Genomic DNA, 18,234 nt, shown 5'->3' on the forward strand with positions numbered 1-18,234 from the left:
GTTTATTTTGGGATTATGTTTGGCATGAACTAGTTAGACTGAGGGTTTGTTTTGTGCTGTATGTCTCTATGACTCTAAGAATGAACTCAGTCTTTCTAGTTTAATCATTTCACTGTGCAATTGCAGATACGTTCTGGTACATCTATGCATCTTCTTCTGGCTATTCACATCTTTCCTCACATGCTGTGATTAGATCTGATTGTAAAATTCAATTTGGGGCCTAATTAGAGCTTTATAAAAATTAAGTGACATACTTGTTTTATTTTCACGGGTCTATGTATGAAACTTGGGATCACAAAGCTTTGTGAACCATTCTTTTAAGATGGCTTGCGATCTTTAATGACTGAAGTTCATGCACTCATATCCCTCTGCTCCTGTACACTCTTTAGAATTATGACATTCGATATGTATTGCCTCTCCCTGTTATGATAAACCACAGTTTCCAATAAACTGTGACTGGCCTAAATTTTCAAATAGTTTGCATTTCTTTTATCAGAACAATTTGCCTCAAAGCAATAAAACTAATTTTAAGCACAAGTTACATTGCGTGTTTGTAGAATTTTCATTTAAAATCTGCTCTAAAAACCATTGCACAGAAATCTGGCTCCACCCACAAAACATGGTCAATGAAGTAATGACCACAATGAATTTTCATTGATTGTGGAATCTTCAAATTAAAGAAGAATCATTAGGTGCAAAGCTGCTTGTTAGAATCACTCAAAAGCATTTATATCTTCAGAAAATCTCTTCTAGTTTAAATTCTAGTTCACTCATTTAAATTAATAGCTTCTGGTCTAACATTCCAAACCTAGACAACCCAGACACAAGGAGAAAGTGAGGACTGCAGAATGCTGGAGATCAGAGCTGAAAAATGTGTTTCTGGAAAAGCGCGACAGGTCAGGCAGCATCCAAGGAGCAGGAGAATCGACATTTCGGATGTTCCTGAAGAAGGGCTTATGCCCGAAACATTGATTCTCCTGCTCCTTGAATGCTGCCTGACCTGCTGCGCTTTTCCAGTCAACACATTTTTCAACCCAGACACAACACAGTCCAAGGATGTGCAGCTTGGGTGGATTGGCCATGCTGAAATTGTTCATAGTAATGTCAATACAGTGGGATTCTGGGTCAGGTCAGATGCTCTTTGGAGGGTTGGTGCAGACTTGACAGGCAAAATGGCCATTTTCTGCACTGTAAGGATTCAATGATTCTATAATTCTATGATTCTCTGACAAATAAAGTAATACTGAATAACAATTGATGTGCTCCACATAATGTTAACCATCCTCTTTTTAAATTGTCAAATTTTAGTCTAATCTGAGAATCATGTGGTAAAGAAGATGCCCTGATACCTAACGGGCCGACAGAGACAAAAACTACTCTAAGTTTACACCAGTCTCAATTTCTGGAATTTGGTTTGTAGCCTTGAATGTTATGACATTTCACTTGCTCATCCAATAGGTTGTGAGCTTTCCTGAGTCAGCTACACTCCCAGGCACTGCATTTCGGACTTCCACCATCCTCAGGGTGAAAATGTTTTTTCTCAAATCCTTTAAACTTCCTGCCCCTCACCTTATACTTATGTCCCTTGTTATTTACCCTTCAAGTAAGGGGAACATTTGCTTTCTATTCACAATGTCCATGCCCCTCACAATCCAATACACCTCAATCAGATATCTTCTCAGCCTTCTGTGCTCTAGTGAAAACAACTCATAAGATAAGAAACCATAGAGTTGGAGGTTGTATATTAGGAAACATAGAGAATTGCTTATGGACAGGAAACAACAAGTGGGGTTGAGGGGTTCTTTTTCAGGTTGATAACCTTTTCCGCAGCGATCAGTGATGGGCTTACAATTATTTTCAATATATATTAATGACTTGTCCACAGGGACAAGTGCTGGGACCCTGACTGGAAGTGAATGTCCTGCAGCCTGATTTGCAGACAACACAAAAGTAGGTGGAAAGACAAGATGTGAGATGAATACAAACAGATTACAGAGAGATATTAATAAGTTAAGTAAGTGAGCAAAAAGTTGGCAAATGGTGTATAATGTGGGAAAATGCGAAGTTGTTCATTTTGGAAGAGAGAACAAAAGAACAGAATATTATTTAAATGGAGAAAAACTGAAAAGAGCTGCAACAGGAAGGGTCTTGAGTGTACTTGTATGTGAAACACAGTAAGCTAGCGTACAGGTGCAGCAAGCAAGAAAGTTAATGGGACGTTAGCCCTTATTTCAAAGGGGTTGAAGTGTAAGAACAATATAAGGTGTTGCTGAGATCAGATCTATCGTACTTTGAGAAATTTTTATTCCCCTTATTTAAGAAAAGATATTATTTCATTGAAGCATTTCAGGGAAGATTCACTCAGATGATCCTTGGTATAGAGGAGTTGCTGTATGAGGAAAGGCCAAGAGGTTGGGACTCTATTCACTGGAATTTTGAAGATTGAGAGGTGATCTCATTGAAACCTATAGGATTCTTAAGGAACCTTGCAGGATAAATGCTAAAAGATGGGAGAATTCAGGACCAGAGTCCATACTCTCAGCATAAAGAGGCACTAATCTCTCAGAGGGTTGTGAGTTTTTGGAGTTCTTTGCCAAAGAACTGTGGGAGCCGAATGCTTGTGTATATTTAAGTCTGAGATAGATACCCGATCAGCAGGAGAATCAAGGGTATGGAGAAAATGCAGGAAAGTGAATGTGAGAAACATCAGATCAGCCACGATCCTATTGAATGGAGGAGCAGAGTTAAGGGTTCGAACGGCCTACTCCTGTTCCTATTTCTTATAGTCTTAGCCTAAACTTAGCCAGCCTCTCTTCATAATTACCTGCTCTATCCCAGGCAATTTCCTGGTGAATCTCGTCCGCACCCCCTCCAGTGCAATCCCATCCTTCCTTTCGTACTGACACCAGAACTGCTGACAGTACTCCATTTATTATTTCACCAAAGTTTTGTAAAACCTTTCTCATTTCCTTTTTCATTTTGTCAAGTAATTTTTAAAATAATTGTGGAATACTCAATAGGGTGCATTAAAATAGTCCATTGTTTAAATTATTGGGTTTTTAAAATTTGAATAATAATGCACTCGTGAGAAAGTTTTGACTGCTACAAAACTGACAGCTTTGCTTTAATTTATCTTAAAAATGGAAAAAAACTTAGACATATCTCATCATTTAGTTCAATGTCACTCAGCCAGATTACGCTATATCTTCCAGCATTTTACTCATTGATATTTATCCAGGCTCACACCTGAACACCAATTAATTCATTTGTGCTTACAATTAAATTCACAGTAACCTATTCAATAACACTGAAATGGTCCTTGGTAACTTGAGTCTCAGAGGACTGACTAAGTGTTTGAAAATAGATATCTTGCAACTAACAGTCTATAAACTAGAGGACTCATGTTCAATTTTCAGACTGCATTTTCAAATCTTCACCAGCATACTATCATTAACCTAAGTGCTTGTTTGCTGTCAGCAGGTTCTGTTGGAAAACGCACATACAAGTATTGAGTGAGAACAGAAATGTGCTTGAGTGTAATGACCAATAAAGTTGAATAGCCTATCAAAAGTTACTGTCTCAGCTTATACGAAATATCATTAACACAAGTAATTAAAGGAAGAAGCTTGTGTGAAATCATGCTATGCCAGTAGATTCTACCTTTGAGTTGGAAGGACTGCAGAAGTGGGATAATAGATTTCAAAACAACTAGAATTGTGTGAGAAGTAAGTACGATCCACAGAAAGCAAACAACAATTATAAATGTTAACAGAATATGTGTGGTAAATTTATCATGTGATTTAATTTAATTTTTTTTATTGTTTTAATTGGAATATTTGTTGACCAGCTCAGTTGATTAAATCAACATGCATACAGAGAACAGTAGGACTGAAATGTGATGCAAGTTGCTTACTAGCCAGTTTACAAACATGACAACAGGAAATAATTAGAAATGGCTGTAAGTCATGCTTTTAATTTTAAAAAAGATCACAAAAATATTTGTGTTGAACACCAAGCCAATAAGAGAGACATAAAATGTTAGTGACTGAAAACATTAGTTGATGAATTGGTTGTGAGTTACTTTAAAGGAGTGAAAAAATGTAGGGAAAATATTTATAAAGTGAACTCAGGCAAAAACAGATTAGGTGGTTGAATGATCTACCACAAGCCTTTGGTTGAACGTAAAAAAGACTTGCATTTAATAACCCCAAAGTCAAATCAATGTAGTACTTTTGAAGTATAACTATTAAAACAGGAACATCAGCGACCACTTGGTGTTTGAAAGCTCCTGTCAACAGCTATGTCATAATGACTATGTACTCTGTTAAAAGTGGGTGTTTCAATTGAAGGGAAATTAAACAAAAAACAAAAAGAAACCCAAGTACTGTGGGTAGGGTAGTGAAGAAGTGAACAATAATCAATATGTGAATGGAAGGGGTAGGAAATATATGCAGAAGTGTGCACCAGGGGATGACTGACCAATTCCTGTCCCAATACCTTCTATCACCTTGTCTTTGTAATTTTTATTCGAAAAGCAAATATTGGTTGGGGCTAACTCCCATGGCATGAAATCATCAAAATGAACTTGAGAGGATAAATAATTCATCAGAGGAACCACAGTTCCAACAGTAAAGCATTCGAATGTAAAAATTGGGGTTTTGTGCTAATGTTCCAGAGTGAGACCTGAACTGTGATTTTCTGATTAGAGGTGGTAATGCTACCAGCTGAACTACCATTGAAGGGTGGGAAAGTCAGAAGAATGGATTCTGGAAAAAAATGTAGGTGGGTGATATTAAGCCAAACTAACATGTAATCAAATCTGGCAGCATCTGTGGGGAGACATCACAGTTAACATCTTGGGTTGAGTGAGCCTTTCTCAGAACATGTAACCAATCTGTTCAGACATGCTATCATATATTTGTAGCGAAATGGAGGAATTTAATCTGAACCTTCTGGATTAGAGGTACCACTGCACCACAAATCTAAAACTCCCAAGATAGTTATTTTAATTGACATGTTCAGACACTTCATGACACACCTCAAGAGTAGCTGAGACTTGAAGGCAGGCCTAATGGCCCAGAAGTAGGGACACTACCACCATGTTGCCAGAGTCCTGAAATCCCATGTTCTATCCATAGACTGTGTTAATTTAGAAGATTCAGCTGCTATGGTAATTGGGGGAGGGGAGGAGAGAATGTCAATTGGCTTCATCACCTTAGGCTAAACATTTAAAGTATTATCCAATGGTTTTACTTTTGATCATCATCTAATGTCTTGTAATAAAACAGATGGAATTAAAAACAGAAAATGCTGGAAATACTCATTATATTAGGCATCATCTATGGAGAGAAAATCAACAAAGTTCACATTCAGGTTGATGAGCTGTCATAAGAACTGTATGAGTTGCTGAGTATCTCCAAAAGTTTTCTGCTTTTATTTTACATTTTTAAAAATATTCCCAATTGTTACATTTGTGATAGAATTGGTAGGCATTAGGAAGCACAGGCTTAGATTGATTGTGATGTCCCTCATGATCCTATATCCTGCCAACTGCCAAGATTTACAGGAATAATGGTCCCTTGGACAAGGAATCAATAAATGTCTACCCAGAAAGAAATCAATACAGATTCGGTCAGGAGTAATTAGTATTAAAAATGAAAGAAAAGGTAACTACACCATTCTCTACCCTTTAGACAGCTAAGCTAACCTACCCTGAAGCCAGCATAAAAGAGCTGTATAAATTCAGGTTAAACTTGATTTGGAGATGCCGGTGTTGGACTGGGGTGGACAAAGTTAAAAATCACACAATACCATGTTATAGTCCAACAGATTAAACTTGTTGTAGTTCCATATCGTCAAACAGTTCATTCAGCTGCATCAACACCTATTAACTGAGAGGTCCTGACTTGCATGTGATAAAATAATTTGCTGTACAAAATAACTTTAATTATAAGTTACTGTGTTCAAGTTTATAGTTTCTAATCTGACATTTTTTTGGAAAAGAGATCTTAATTCTACATGGTATATCAGTTGATCTTAGACAATGTATAGTTTTGAAGTTGTTTGATGTTTAAAATAAATGCTTTTTGAGATAATTTGTGATACCCAAGTTTTGCTTTTTCTTGATACTAATCATGGTATAAATGGAAATTCATCATGAATATTCTAAACATGGAAAGAAGCTGTTTGTTTTTTTTATTGTTTGTCTATTTACATAATCTGTTGAGCTTTAAACAATGATGAAAAGAAAACTATAATACCATTTAATAATAATAATAGCTATTTATATAATGTCTTCTCAGGCCTTAATGTGCTTCACAGAATGAATTACGTTTGATATGCAGTTGACTTTTATATTGTGCACAAATGGAGCAGCTATTCCACATTAACTCTCTGCCACATACAGTAATGAAATGAATAATCATTTCATTGAAGGAGAGCTAATGGCAAGGACACTCAAACTGTCTATTATTTTTTTTAAAAGTGCCATGGGATTTTTAATGTTGACTTTAATAGGCAAGTAGGTGCTTGGTTAAACATATTGTCCAAACTAGGGTTGTTCTGACAAGGCAGCATTTCCTCAGTATTTCTCTGGTAAATGAACATTGATCATTAGTTTAAATCCTGACCTGGGGCTGGCAGGACTCTGGCAACCTATTTAAACAGCATGAGCAGGACAGTGCACATTTATAATTAGTTTTGTAATGGGACCGTACTTTGACAAGCAATGAGCATACTTTCACATCTGCAGCAGAAGCTTATTTCAATCTAATGTAGGTCAATCAAAAATGAAAAAGAGCATTATTACTTTCCGAACAGGTTAGTTGGAAAGCTTCAAGCAGGCCACAATTTGTGTTATTTGTTGTGTCTAATTTAAAGGCTTTTCTTGATTATCATCTTCCTTTTGGTTATTCTGAGATTTCTCACTTTCAGCAGGAATCATATTGAGTGGAGGTCAGAGGCTTTTCAATATTGCATTTCTTTTGGTGTTTAGGTTCGGTTAGAGGCTTGAGTTTTCTTTGACTGGGCTAACGAGGGTGGCAGCTACTCAATGAACAATGGCAACAAGAGATGACGGCAAAGAAAAAGCCAAAACAACAGCAAAGAAAAAGACAAAAATCATTCAACTAGAGACCTGATAATAGAGTACTTTAAAAATGTGGGCAATAGTACTAGAGTACCATCTATGTGGAGGCTGCAAACACTGGAAAAATGCAGCCTAAAGTGAAATGTATCCAGTGAATTCAAAACATTCCAGGCAGATATGATGGAATTATAATAGACTGAAGTAATTAAAGTGTTATATTTTCTGGAACCAATCAATTTCACATAGTAGAATTTTAAAAATGTATTTGGAGATAGATGAACTGAGAAAATTATATATACGATATATTTGTCACAACCATCTAATGAAGGAGCAGCGCTCCAAAAGTCAGTGCTTCCAATTAAACCTGTTGGAATATAACTTGGTGTTGTGTGATTTTTAACTTTGTGCATCCAATCCAACACCAGCACCTCCAAATCATGACATGGCTACAGATTGTTTTAGTTTCAAAGGAAATGGAAAAAAAATTAAAACCGATGTTTAATATATCATCCTCGTTGTTGGTTATGGGCTTCATTTGACAACATGATCAGAGAGAATCACATTTCAACCTCTTCTCCGTCATAATTCAAGACCAGGCTGGATTCCCCTGCTTTTAGAGAAATGCAGCTAATGGGTGCAGTACTAGTATAATCCACATCGTGAAAAAAACTTGCAGTTATATAGCGGGTTAATGTTCACATTTCCTTGAAGTGTTTTTGAACCAGTCAGTTAGTTTTTAAAATGTAATTGCTGCTATCGTGGTCATCGTTCTATCTCACATGCTCCCTTTACTCTTATTGGTCTGATTACATAGAAAACTGTTTTCATTCATGCAGAAGATAAAAGCCATCAACTTGCCACAAATAGGCATGCTTAATATTAATTCCATTTCCTTTCCCAACAATTGTTTCAGAATTGACCATTCCAAGCTGAGCTTCCAATATCATATCCTTTTTGTGACAAACATTACCTAATGCCATTTCCCAATGCCTATATCTGCTCCTGCCTCATCTCATCTGCTTCTGAAACCTTCACAGATGTATTGATAATTCCAATAATGTCTGGCTGGTCTTTATTTCTATATAATTATATCTTTTTGAAGTGCTTTCATGCATTTTTGTAAGTTTATTAAGAACAGTGTTATATAGCAACACATTAACCATTTCAATGTAAATTGTTGATCTTGTTAAGTAAACAAACACAACTGTTGATTTGCACACATTATAATTCACTGTCACAAAATGGGATAAATAGGATTTTTTTGTGGTATCAGTTGAGGGAAGAATGTTGATGATGTTCTTGGAAGAACACCCTATTCTTTAGATACTGGTTTATAATGGTTTAAGTCCACCTACATTAGCAAATGCAGTCTGACTTTGACACCTAATCCAAAAAAATAGTGTCACTAATATTGTAGCACACCTTTAGTGCCACGTTGAACTATACGCCTGGTTTACATACTCATGTTTTATACTGAAGCTTCAATACATAACCTTCCGATGTTTTATACTGAAGCTTCATTACATAACCTTCCAAGTGAAAAGTGTTACCAACTGAGTCAAGCTAATCTACAGAACTGAAAATTTGTCATATTGTTTTGTTAATCACTTAATGCAACTGGACACAACAAAAAACTGAGGTTTCAGTTCAACACTTATTAAACTGAAATAGATCTTCATGGTTTAGAATACTAACATTTATATATCAAGACTTGATACCAATATTTCAAAATATTGAATTGATAAAGGGTGAAGGACATATCCAGAAAGTGTTTTATCTGGTAGTTTGATCCTTTTTCTTCCACAGCAGGTTGGCATTTCAATAGTGTTCATGTTCAGCTCCTTTATTTTCTTTTTTTTTTATCCTTTAGCCATGTGCTTGCTCCATGTTTAGAAATTTGCCTTATCCATATCCATATCCAAAAAGCAAATCTCAGTTATGTTACTTAAAACTTGACTCAATGTTTTTAATAAATGTTTTCAGCTCTTATTTAATTTGCATTGATAACTATTAATAACTATTGTACTTAATCATATCAATGAATATTAACTAACTCAAAAATATGATGTGACAATTACCCATGGAATTTATTGGTTTACAATTTTTGAGAAGATTTGTAGCACAGGATGATGATAACTATGTAAGTTAGTTTGCTGAGCTTGAAGGTTTGTTTTCAGAAGTTTCATTACTATGCTAGGTAACATCATCAGTGAGAGTGTCCGGTGAAGTGCTGGTGATATGTACCGCCTCTCTATTTATAGTCTTGGTTTCTTAAGGGAAAGTAGATAGAGTCTAAATTGATGTGTCTATTGATGGAGTTCTGGTTAAAATGCCATGCCTCAAAGAATTCCCGTGTGTGTTTTTGTTTCACCTGTCCGAGAATGTGTGTGTTGTCCCAGTCAAAGTGGTGTCCTTCTTTGTCTGTATGTGTAGAAATTAGTGAGAGTGGGCCATGTCTTTTGGTGGCCATTGATAATCATGTATCCTGGTGGCAAGTTTCCTGGTAGTTTCTCTGAAGTAATTTTTTTTTACAGTTCTTGCATGGTATCTTGAAAATGACGTTAGTTTTGCTGGTGGCATCTACTGGATCCTTTACGTTCATTAGTCACATTATCTTACATCAGACATATCAGAAATGACTTCAAGACTACTCAGACCCCTTGGCATCATGGTAGCCCACACACCGACCAACACACATAAACAGCGACTAAACATCAAGGATCCAATCGATACCACCAGCAAAACTAATGTCATTTACAAGGCACCATGCAAGAACTGTAAAAAAAAAACTACATCAGACAAACTTGCAGGAAACTTGCCAACAGGATACACGAACACCAAAAGACATGCCCCACTATCACTAGTTTCTATACATACAACAAAGAAGAATACCACTTTGACTGGGACAGCACCCACATCCTATGACAAGTGAAACAAAGACATGCACCCGAATTCTTAGAAACATGGCATTCTGACCAGAACACCATCAATAAACACATCAATTTAGACCCTATCTACCTTTCCTTGAAAAAGAAGAATCAGAAATGACATCACACACCTCCTATAAATAGAGAGGCTGGACATACTACCAACACTTCACCAGAGACTCTCACTGATGATGTTACCTAGTATGGTGATGAAACTTCTGGAAACAAACCTACAAACTCAGCAAACTAACTTATATATTTTATTTGTTTATTAAAGGAAGGAAAAATCATAAAATAACATTCATTGTAATTATAATTCATGTAACTACATGTGCATGTATTGATTGATTGAAAACTATTAATACATTTAAGCAGAATCAAGCCTCATTTAAAATTAATGGATTACACCATTTTTTTGTGTGTGTTACATTGCTTTATTGCCCAACACTTCATGATCATTGATTTGATAATACATATCATATGCTCGGATAAATAGTTCGAGCATGAGAATGGGGTGATAATATGATATGGGTCAAACCCTGCACCCCCACCTCCCCTACTTCGCACATGTATTAAAATTGTTTTTCCTGCTACTGTGATCAATTATCAGAGGTTATCCTTTCTGGAATACTGAATAAACTGAAAATGACACTTATCATGTCAGTGATGGTCACATCATTGTGCTACTAAGTGATTGAACAATGGGGAATTTAGAGAAGTAATCCATCATAAAGCTGTAATGTACACTGTGAATAAGTCTGTTGCTACTTTCGTTCAAGGAATCAATGGAATATTAAATGGGTAGAGACTTCCTCCACTGCTGGGGTAGATTCATTTGGCATATTTTACATCGATTCATGAGTTATTGTATATCCTAGTTTATTAGTAGGCAGTACATAGATTTGTGCACGAACTTTCTTGTGCATTCAAGACAATATATCACTAGCATACCTTAAACACCAGATCTTGGTGTAATGTTTTCGGGATTAAAACTTGCTTATGATTGAAAATGGCTTTTTGTTGAAATATGGAGCTCAACTCGTCATTATCGAAAGTATTTTTTTAATGTTGTCAGGATAATGATCCTTTGCAACTCTTGAAGTTGCTTATCTTTGGCAGTTGCTGAATATGGTGACTTTGGCAGATCAATCTTGAATACATCTTCATAGTCAGGAGCATCAGTGTTTAGGTCAGGAGGAATATCTTGGTCTTTGTATGGCTTGGATATGCTGTTCAATGTGTCAATCATAACTATCCTAGTACCTGGCCTATGCCTCATTTCAAAATAATATCTTCAGAGATTGTTTGATCATTGGTTTGCTTCACATGTGGTCTGTTCTGTCAAAGCAATTGTGATTTGAATCTCATGAATTATGTTCATAGCAGGATCTGTGCCTACTGGTAGTCCTGCCTCTACCATGAAATCACATTTACAAATCTTTTTGAAAAACATGCATTTCAAAGAATTGTGTGTGTATCAAATTTTGAATACAACTGTCCACGTTTTCTGAAGCTGCACAAATACAGGAAATTTGCTTTGAGGATTGGACTAATGAGTGGTGAAGAGTCATAGAGTCACACAGCACAGAAACAGACCTTTTGATCTAACTCATCCATGCTGACCAATTTTCCCAAACTAAACTAGACTCATCTATCTGAGTTTGGCTCATATCCCTCTCATCCTTTCCTATTCATGTACCTGTCCAAATATCATTTAAATGTTATAACTATATCCTCAGCTAGAATGGGAATAACAGTTCAAAGATGGTCTTAGCATTAGAATGGGTGTGTCACACATGTGAATTTCCTTTACATTTTTACAAGAAATAGATAGGGAACCCTGATTGCAATTTTTGGAGCAAAAATCGGCAAACAATCTGGATCTCCAACTACAGTGTACATGCAGTTTGATAAGGTTATACCCAGAAGGGCAATGTGCGAGTTAGGGAAGGGAACTATTTTATTAATGGTAGAAGGATATTTCACAGGTAGTCATACCTGCAACTCTGCGTCAATAAACTTCAGAGTGAATCTGAGCAATGAATAAGTTCCGGAAATTCTTAAACAATGAGGAAACAATGGAGCTCGAAGGATTGTCTTTTTGTGAGCTTCAGATGGAATGGTGCATTACTGTGTATTCAACCCACAAGGTGTAATGAGCATAAATAATTTGATGTGTTACATGATTAAATGATAGAAAATAGTCAATTTTAGTAAAAGCAGATGAAATTGGTCCAGCGTCTTTGCTGGAATGGTAACTTGCTTTGGGGCAAGAATTAAAATGATTTTGTGGGGTAAAGAAAATACAAGATATGGAAATTGAAAGGAAAGCAGAAGGACAGGAAAATAAATGCATGGCAGTTATAAGGAGCAAAAGCCAAATGAAGTAAGATTTGCAAAAAAGTAAACGTGGACTTGGTTCTGACATTGATAGATGCACGAAATATGATGAACAAGGTTAGAAGCGAGAAGTATAGATTGCTAAACTGGAGATTGTAAGAGAAAATTAACAGAAATGTGGAATGAGGTAAAAACAATGACTGCAGATGCTGGAAACCAGATTCTGGATTAGTGGTGCTGGAAGAGCACAGCAGTTCAGGCAGCATCCAAGGAGCAGCAAATCGATGTTTCGGCCAAAGGCCTGCATCAGGAATAAAAGCAGAGAGCCTGAAGCGTGGAGAGAGAAGCTAGAGGAGGGTGGAGGTGCGGAGAAAGTAGCATAGAGTACAATAAGTGAGTGGGGGAGGGAATGAAAGTGATAGGTCAGGGAGGAGAGGGTGGAGTAGATAGGTGGAAAAGGAGATAGGCAGGTAGGACAAGTCCGGACAAGTCATGGGGACAGTACTGAGCTGGAAGTTTGGAACGAGGGTGAGGTGGGGGAAGGGGAAATGATGAAACTGTTGAAGTCCACATTGATGCTCTGGGGTTGAAGTGTTCCGAGATGGAAGATGAGGCGTTCTTCCTCCAGGCGTCTGGTGGTGAGGGAGCGGCAGTGAAGGAGGCCAGGATCTCCATGTCCTCGGCAGAGTGGGAGGGGAAGTTGAAATGTTGGGCCATGGGGCGGTGTGGTTGATAAGTGCAGGTGTCCCAGAGATGTTCCCTAAAACTCTCTGGTAGGAGGCGCCCAGTCTCCCCAATGTAGGGGAGACCGCATCGGGAGCAACGGATACAAGAAATGATATTGGTGGATGTGCAGGTGAAACTTTGATGGATGTGGAAGGCTCCTTTAGGGCCTTGGATAGAGGTGAGGGAGGAGATGTAGGCATAGGTTTCACAGTTCCTGTGGTGGCAGGGGAAGGTGCCAGGATGGGAGGGTGGGTTGTAGGGGTGTGTGGACCTGACCAGGTAGTCACGGAGGGAACGGTCTTTGCAGAAGGCGGAAAGGGGTGGGAAGGGAAATATACTTTCCGCAAGCGACTCCTACAGCTACCTGGATTACACCTCTTCCCACCCTACCTCTTGCAAAAATGCCATCCTGTATTCCCAATTCCTCCACCTCCGCCGTATCTGCTCCCAGGAGAACCAGTTCCACCACAGAACACACCAGATGGCCTCCTTCTTTAGAGGCAGCAATTTTATAAGACCATAAGATCATAAGACATAGGACTGGAAGTAAGGCCATTCGGCCCATCGAGTCCACTCAGCCACTGATGGGCATTTCAACTCCACTTACCCGCATTCTCCCCGTAGCCCTTAATTCCTCGAGACAACAAGAATCTATCAATCTCTGCCTTGAAGACATTTAGCGTCCCAGCCTCCACTGCACTCTGAATTCCACAGGCCCACCACTCTCTGGTTGAAGAAATGTCTCCGCATTTCTGTTCTGAATTGACCCCCTCTAATTTTAAGGCTGTGTCCACGGGTCCTAGTCTCCTCACCAAATGGAAACAATTTCCTAGTGCCACCTTTTCCAAGCCATGTATTATCTTGTACGTCTCTATTAAGTCTCCTCTTAATCTTCTAAACTCCAATGAATACAATCCCAGGATCCTCAGCCATTCCTCATATGTTAGACCAACCATTCCAGGGATCATCCGTGTGAATCTCCGTTGGACACGCTCCAGTGCCAGTATGTCCTTCCTGAGGTGTGGGGACCAAAACTGGACACAGTACTCCAAATGGGGCCTAACCAGAGCTTTATAAAGTCTCAGTAGCACAACAGTGCTTTTATATTCCAACCCTCTTGAGATAAGAGACAACATTGCATTCGCTTTCTTAATCACGGACTCAACCTGCATGTTGACCTTTAGAGAATCCTCGACTAGCACTCCCAGACACCTTTGTACTTTGGCTTTACGAATTTTCTCACCGTTTAGAAAGTAGTCTATGCTTTTATTCTTTTTGCCAAAGTGCAAGACCTTGCATTTGTTCACGTTGAATTCCATCAGCCATTTCCTGGACCACTCTCCCAAACTGTCTCGATCCTTCTGTAGCCTCCCCACTTCCTCAGTACTACCTGCCTGTCCACCTAACTTCGTATCATCTGCAAACTTCGCTAGAATGCCTCCAGTCCCTTCATCTAGATCATTAATATCTAATGCGAACAGCAATGGCCCCAACACTGAATCCTGCGGGACACCGCTCGTCACCGGCTGCCATTCCGAAAAAGAACCTTTTATCCCAACTCTCTGCCTTCTGTCAGACAGCCAATCCTCAATCCATCCCAGTAGCTCACCTTGAACACCATGGGCCCTCACCTTGCTCAGCAGCCTCCCATGCAGCACCTTATCAAAGGCCTTTTGGAAGTCTAGATAGACCACATCTACTGGGTTTCCCTGGTCTAACCTACTTGTCACCTCTTCAAAGAATTCCAACGGGTTTGTCAGGCATGACCTCCCCTTACTAAATCCATGTTGACCTGTTCTAATCAGACTCTGCTCTTCTAAGAATTTAGAAACCTCATCCTTAATGATGGATTCTAGAATTTTACCAACAACCGAGGTTAGGCTAATTGGCCTATAATTTTCCATCTTTTGTCTTGATCCTTTCTTGAACAAGGGGGTTACAACAGCGATCTTCCAATCATCCAGGACTTTCCCTGACTCCAGTGACTCTTGAAAGATCTCAACCAATGCCTCCGCTATTTCCTCAGCCACCTCTCTCAGAACTTGAGGATGTATCCCATCGGGGCCAGGAGATTTATCAATTTTAAGACTTTTTAGCTTTTCTAGCACTATCTCTTTTGTAATGGCGACCATAATCAACTCAGCCCCCTGACTCCCTTTAATTGTTGGGATATTACTCATGTCTTCCACTGTGAAAACTGACGCAAAGTACTTGTTAAGTTCTCCTGCTATTTCCTTATCTCCCATCACTAGCCTTCCAGTATCAGTTTGAAGTGGCCCAATGTCTACTTTTGCCTGTTGTTTGTTTCTTTTGTATTGAAAGAAACTTTTACTATCATTTCTAATATTACTGGCTAGCCTACCTTCATATTTGATCCTCTCCTTTCTTATTACTCTCTTTGTTATCCTCTGTTTGTTTTTGTAGCCTTCCCAATCTTCTGATTTCCCACTGCTCTTGGCCACTTTATAGGATCTCTCTTTTTCTTTAATACATTTCCTGACTTCCTTTGTCAGCCGTGGCTGTCTAATCCCTCCCCGGATAATCTTTCTTTTCTTGGGGATGAATCTCTGTACAGTGTCCTCAATTATACCCACAAACTCCTGCCATTTTTGCACGACCGTCTTCCCCACTAGCCTCTGCTTCCAGTCTATTTTTGTCAGTTCCTCTCTCATGCCTTCATAATTACCTTTATTTAACTGTAACACTATTACATCCAATTTTGCCTTCTCTCTTTCAAACTCCAGACTGAACTCGACCATATTATGATCGCTGCTTCCTAAGGGTTCCCTTACTTTAAGATCTTTTATAAAGTCTGGTTCATTGCAAAGCACTAGGTCCAGAATAGCCTGCTCCCTTGTGGACTCCATGACAAGCTGTTCCAAAAAGCCATCCTGTAAGCATTCCATGAATTCCCTTTCTTTGGATCCACTGGCAACATTATTTACCCAGTCCACCTGCATATTGAAGTCTCCCATGATCACTGTAACCTTGCCTTTCTGACATACCTTCTCTATTTCCCGGTACATGTTGCGTCCCTGGTCCTGACCACTGTTAGGAGGTCTGTACACAACTCCAATTATGGTTTTTTTGCCTTTGTGGTTCCTCAATTCCACCCACACAGACTCCACATCATCTGACCCTATGTCATTCAGTGCCATAGATTGAATTTTGTTCTTAACTAACAAGGCAACCCCACCCCCTCTGCCGACCTCCCTGTCTTTTCGATAAGTTGAAAATCCTTGGAGGTTTAACTGCCAGTCCTGACCCCCCTGTAACCAAGTTTCTGTGATGCCTACCACATCATAATCATTCACTATGATCAGTGTTACATGGTTAAAGATGCCCTCCAACGCATCTTGTCCACATCCCGCACCTCCACCCTCAGACCCCATCCTTCCAACCGTAACACGGGCAGAACGCCCCTGGAGCTCACCTTCCACCCTACCAACCTTCGCATAAACCAAATCATCCACCGATGTTTCCGCCAACTCCAAAAAGACCCCACCACCAGGGATATATTTCCCTCCCCACCCCTTTCCACCTTCTGCAAAGACTGTTCCCTCTGTGACTACCTGGTCAGGTCCACGCCCCCCGACAATCCACCCTCCCATCCTGGCCTCATCCTCTGCCCCGGAGCACTTCAACCCCAGGGCATCAATGTGGACTTCAAAAGTTTCCTCATTTCCCCTTCCCCCACCTCACCCTCGTTCCAAACTTCCAGCTCAGCACTGTCCCCATGACTTGTCTGGACTTGTCCTACCTGCCTATCTCCTTTTCCAACTATCCATCCACCCTCTCCTCCCTGACCCAAACTCACCATCAAGCCAGCGGATAAAGGGGGCACAGTGGTAGTCTGGCGCACTGACCTCTACACCGCTGAAGCCAAACATCAACTCGAGGACACTTCTTCCTACTCCCCCCTTGACCATGACCCCACCCCCCATCACCAAACCATCATCTCCCAGACCATACAGAACCTCATCACTTCAGGAGATCTCCCACCCACAGCTTCCAACCTCATAGTCTGGAAACCCCGCACTGCCCAGTTCTACCTCCTTCCCAAGATTCACAAGCCTGACCACCCTGGCCGACCCATTTTCTCAGCATGCTCCTGCCCCACTGAACTCATCTCTACCTACCTCGACACTGTCCTATCCCCCCTCGTCCAGGAACTCCCAACATACGTTTGAGACACCACCCACACCCTCCACCTCCTCCAAGACTTCCATTTCCCTGGCCCCCAGCGCCTCATCTTCACCATGGGATACCCAGTCCCTCTGTTCCTCTGTCCGCCATGACCAGGGCCTCCAAGCCCTCCGTTTTATCCTCTCCAGACGTCCCCAACAGTACCCTTCCACCAACTCTCTCATTCATTTGGCCGAACTGGTCCTCACCCTTAACAATTTCTCCTTTGAATCCTCCCACTTCCTCCAGACCAAAGGGGTAGCCATGGGCACACGTATGGGCCCCAGCTATGCCAGTCTCTTTGTTTGCTTCGTAGAGCAGTTGATCTTCCGTAATTACACCGGCACCACTCTCCACCTCTTCCTCCGCTACATTGATGACTGCTTTGGCGTCACCTCGTGCTCCCTCGAGGAGGTTGAGCAATTCATCAACTTCACCAACACATTCCACCCTGACCTTAAATTTACCTGGACCATCTCTGACACCTCCCTCCCCTTCCTGGACCTCTCCATCTCCATTAATGACGACCGACGTGACACTGACATTTTTTACAAACCCACCGACTCCCACAGCTACCTGGATTACACCTCTTCCCACCCTACCTCTTGCAAAAATGCCATCCCATATTCCCAATTCCTCCGCCTCCGCCGGATCTGCTCCCAGGAGGACCAATTCCACCACAGGACACACCAGATGGCCTCCTTCTTTAGAGACCGCAATTTCCCTTCACACGTGGTTAAAGATGCCTTCCAACACATCTCGTCTACATCCCGCACCTCCGCCCTCAGACCCCACCCCTCCAACCGTAACAAGGACAGAACGCCCCTCGTGCTCACCTTCCACCCTACCAACCTTCGCATGAAACAAATCATCTGCCGACATTTCCGCCACCTCCAAACAGACCCCACCTCCAGGGATATGTTTCCCTCCCCACCCCTTTCTGCCTTCCGCAAAGACCGTACCCTCCGT

The 18,234-nt window shown here is 40.2% G+C and overlaps 1 protein-coding gene across 3 annotated transcripts in view; it reads left to right on the forward strand.

Annotated features, from left to right (window-relative positions):
- The window catches only part of tenm1 (teneurin transmembrane protein 1), a 2,368,941-nt gene that overhangs the window by 252,422 nt on the left and 2,098,285 nt on the right, over positions 1–18,234 (forward strand). The window lies entirely within an intron of this gene.

Source organism: Chiloscyllium punctatum, chromosome 25, assembly GCF_047496795.1.
Source record: "Chiloscyllium punctatum isolate Juve2018m chromosome 25, sChiPun1.3, whole genome shotgun sequence".
Lineage (NCBI taxonomy): Eukaryota > Metazoa > Chordata > Chondrichthyes > Orectolobiformes > Hemiscylliidae > Chiloscyllium > Chiloscyllium punctatum.